At 41.3% G+C, this 4,419-nt stretch overlaps 2 non-coding genes across 2 annotated transcripts; both read left to right on the top strand.

Moving 5' to 3' along the window:
* The first annotated feature begins 2,793 nt into the window (after positions 1-2,793).
* On the top strand, positions 2,794-2,865 carry TRNAC-GCA (transfer RNA cysteine (anticodon GCA)). Its single transcript has one exon. It is a non-coding gene; the product is annotated as a tRNA-Cys (tRNA).
* Positions 2,866-4,098: 1,233 nt separating this feature from the next.
* TRNAC-GCA (transfer RNA cysteine (anticodon GCA)) lies at positions 4,099-4,170 on the top strand. Its single transcript has one exon. It is a non-coding gene; the product is annotated as a tRNA-Cys (tRNA).
* Positions 4,171-4,419: the final 249 nt, after the last annotated feature.

Below are 4,419 nucleotides of genomic sequence, written 5' to 3'. Positions count from 1 at the left end.
ACTGGGTGATGGTTCTTTTTCCACTGCTGGTAGAAGGGGCTGGAAAATTTTCTTGCGACGACGGCGGTGAATTAAGGAGCGATTGTGATAGAGACTGCGATTCTTGATACTTGTTCATGGTGGCAAGTTAGATTGTGAAAATACAATGCCGATGCTCCAGCTTTTATACCAAAATCTCAGGGCCATTTTTTTAGAATACAGGCCCAGATATGGGGTTTTTTTTTATAAAACCACCTTATTTTACTTTTATTAAGTGTATCAACAAGCGATTTGTTAATTTAACCTTAAATGCATTTTTTATTGACGAGTTGATACTGGAGATTATGAAGGATATTAGCGTAGATACGAATATAAAAAACACCTCTATAGTTTAATATTAATATACGTTTATTCATATTTAAATCATGTTAAAAATAATTTCACTTCCTCCCAAAATAATTACTTTTAACCTTCATCAAAAAATTTTCCTATAAGGAAATCTTATACATATTATTCCAAATATATTATTCAAATCACGCCCAGACAGGCTCAAACAAACTTTGCAGACCCATAAAAAAAACCTAACCCCTCGGCCTTCTGTCAAGGTAACTCCTTCTTAACCTTCGCGCATAAATTTTTAATATCACACGATCTTATTTGAATTATTTAAATCGTGACTAGACAAGTTTTGCATATAGAAAAAATAAACCTAGACCTTGGAGAGATTTCTCATTCTATGAATATATACCTAATTAACTTTTTTCCTTATTATCGAAAAAATAGTTTCTTAAAAATCTTGAAAGCTAGACACTATTAGATTTAACCTCCATAATTTACTATATAAGCCCCGTGTTTCAAGGTGAAAGTTATCAGTTGTTTAACTTCTGTTACTTAAACACCAATCCCAACCAAGATGTCTTTCTCTACCGCTCCTCGATTACCCGCCCTGTCGTTTGTCAAAATTCATCCGGCAGCGCTAACTCCTCGTCGTGCCACTCCCCACTCGGCCGGACTGGACTTATATTGTCCAGTAGATACCATGATTGAACCGCATGGTGTCAAAATCTTGTCGACCGGGTTAGCCGTTATGCTACCGGCGAACAGCTACGGTCGCATTGTTGGCCGTAGTAGCTTAACGGTCCAAGGGCTGTTTGTCGCCGAAGGGACTATAGGTATGTTTATTACCTATTTTATAATGCCCAACAGTATAATATTTCTAAAGAATAACAATAGACGCCGACTATCGGGGCCCCCTGAAAGTGGTCATAGCCAACGTAGGGGAAACCCCCTACACTGTCCGGCGAGGCGATAGAGTTGCCCAATTAATAGTTACACCGGTGCTATTGTTAAGGCCGTTGGAAGCAGCGGTAAATAACTTTAGTTTTAATTTAGGATTCAGCGTGTAACACGTTTTATATATTGTTTCTAGAATCTAACCCCAACGCTTCGTGGGAGTGGGGGGTTTGGCTCGACTGGTGTCTAGTCATTTTTTAATGGTGGTGGGTTCTTTTGTAAATATCTTTGTTATTATTATATATGTCTTTTTGCTAGTTATTGTATATACTTTATGTTATTAAAAATTTTTATTTGTAAATCTGTATTTTCTTTTCAGACTTATAATTATATGCTTATTGTACTAGCTATTTAAATATCATTTACTATTGGAACCCTCGCAATATGATGTGCCGCATTTTCTTTTTTGTTTACGGGTTCATAGTTAACGTTTCATTAACTCTTTACGAAATCGAGCCCATTACTAGCAGGCCAGCGGTGAATATAGTTTAAGTTTTGGTTTGAGTTAAGAAGATGACGTCATGGGGTTTGAAAATAGCCTGTAAGAGCTCGGGCCAGTCCGGACTTGTCTCAAAACCTTGGTTTGAAACCACTCTAGGGTTGGATGTTTGGTTGGATGGCGGCCATCTTGGGGTGGCGGCCATCTTGGATGTCTGCATATCTAGGTAGCTATCACTACTAACAGCACGGATCATTGCGTTTATTTTAGTTAATTAGATATTACGATAATGAACAAGGGGGAAAAGCTCAGTGAAAGAGCATTCGACTGCAGATCGAGTGGTCCTTGGTTCAAACCCGAGTTCCCTCTGTTACAGCACGGATCATTGCCTTTATTTTAGTTAATTAGACATTAAGGTTATGAACAATTGGGAATAGCACAGTGGTAGAGCATTCGACTGCAGATCGAGAGGTCCTTGGTTCAAACCAGAGTTCATCCTGTAAAAGCACGGATCATTGCCTTTATTTTAGTTAATTAGACATTGCGGTTATGAACAAGGAGGAATAGCTCAGTGGTAGAGCATTCGACTGCAGATCGAGAGCTCTTTGGTTCAAACCCGAGTTCCCCCTGTAACAGCACGGATCATTGCGTTTATTTTAGTTAATTAGATATTACGATAATGAAGAAGGGGGAAAAGCTCAGTGGAAGAGCATTCGACTGCAGATCGAGAGGTCCTTGGTTCAAACTCGAGTTCCCCCTGTTACAGCACGGATCATTGCCTTTATTTTAGTTAATTAGACATTACGGTTATGATTAAGGGGGAATAGTTCAGTGGTAGAGCATTCGACTGCAGATCGAGAGGTACTTGGTCCAAACCCGATTTCCCCCTGTAACAGCACGGAGCATTGCCTTTATTTTAGTTAATTAGACATTATGGTTATGAACAAGGGGGAATAGCTCAGTGGAAGAGCATTCGACTGCAGATCGAGAGGTACCTGGTCCAAACCCAACCCGAGCGCCCCCTGTAACAGCACGGAGCATTGCCTTTATTTTACGTAATTAGACATTACGGTTATGAACAAGGGGGAATAGCTCAGTGGTAGAGCATTCGACTGCAGATCGAAAGGTCCTTGGTTCAAACCCGAGTTCCCCCTGTAAAAGCACGGATCATTGCCTTTATTTTAGTTAATTAGACATTACGGTTATGAACAATGAGGAATAGCTCAGTGGTAGAGCATTCGACTGCAGATCGAGAGCTCTTTGGTTCAAACCCGAGTTCCCCCTGTAACAGCACGGATCATTGCGTTGATTTTAGTTAATTAGATATTACGATAATGAACAAGGGGGAAAAGCTCAGTGGAAGAGCATTCGACTGCAGATCGAGAGGTACTTGGTTCAAACCCGAGTTCCCCCTGTTACAGCACGGATCATTGCCTTTGTTTTAGTTAATTAGACATTACGGTTATGAACATGGGGGAATAGCTCAGAGGTAGAGCATTCCACTGCAGATCGAGAGGTACTTGGTCCAAACCCGATTTCCCCCTGTATCAGCACGGAGCATTGCCTTTATTTTACATAATTAGACGTTACGGTTATGAACAAGGGGGAATAGCTCAGTGGTAGAGCATTCGACTGCAGATCGAGAGGTCCTTGGTTCAAACCCGAGTTCATCCTGTAACAGCACGGAGCATTGCCTTTATTTAAGTTAATTAGACATTACGGTTATGAACAAGGAGGAATAGCTCAGTGGTAGAGCATTCGACTGCAGATCGAGAGGTCCTTGGTTCAAACCAGAGTTCATCCTGTAAAAGCACGGATCATTGCCTTTATTTTAGTTAATTAGACATTGCGGTTATGAACAAGGAGGAATAGCTCAGTGGTAGAGCATTCGACTGCAGATCGAGAGCTCTTTGGTTCAAACCCGAGTTCCCCCTGTAACAGCACGGATCATTGCGTTTATTTTAGTTAATTAGATATTACGATAATGAAGAAGGGGGAAAAGCTCAGTGGAAGAGCATTCGACTGCAGATCGAGAGGTCCTTGGTTCAAACTCGAGTTCCCCCTGTTACAGCACGGATCATTGCCTTTATTTTAGTTAATTAGACATTACGGTTATGATTAAGGGGGAATAGTTCAGTGGTAGAGCATTCGACTGCAGATCGAGAGGTACTTGGTCCAAACCCGATTTCCCCCTGTAACAGCACGGAGCATTGCCTTTATTTTAGTTAATTAGACATTACGGTTATGAACAAGGGGGAATAGCTCAGTGGAAGAGCATTCGACTGCAGATCGAGAGGTACCTGGTCCAAACCCAACCCGAGCGCCCCCTGTAACAGCACGGAGCATTGCCTTTATTTTACGTAATTAGACATTACGGTTATGAACAAGGGGGAATAGCTCAGTGGTAGAGCATTCGACTGCAGATCGAAAGGTCCTTGGTTCAAACCCGAGTTCCCCCTGTAAAAGCACGGATCATTGCCTTTATTTTAGTTAATTAGACATTACGGTTATGAACAATGAGGAATAGCTCAGTGGTAGAGCATTCGACTGCAGATCGAGAGCTCTTTGGTTCAAACCCGAGTTCCCCCTGTAACAGCACGGATCATTGCGTTGATTTTAGTTAATTAGATATTACGATAATGAACAAGGGGGAAAAGCTCAGTGGAAGAGCATTCGACTGCAGATCGAGAGGTACTTGGTTCAAACCC

The sequence above is a fragment of the Phalangium opilio genome, unplaced genomic scaffold (genome assembly GCF_054372755.1).
Source record: "Phalangium opilio isolate 3A_F unplaced genomic scaffold, DU_Popi_V2 ptg000022l_1, whole genome shotgun sequence".
Classification (NCBI taxonomy): Eukaryota; Metazoa; Arthropoda; class Arachnida; order Opiliones; family Phalangiidae; genus Phalangium; species Phalangium opilio.
The sequence above is the reverse complement of the archived record's forward strand: the minus strand, read 5'-3'. Positions and strand labels throughout refer to the sequence as shown.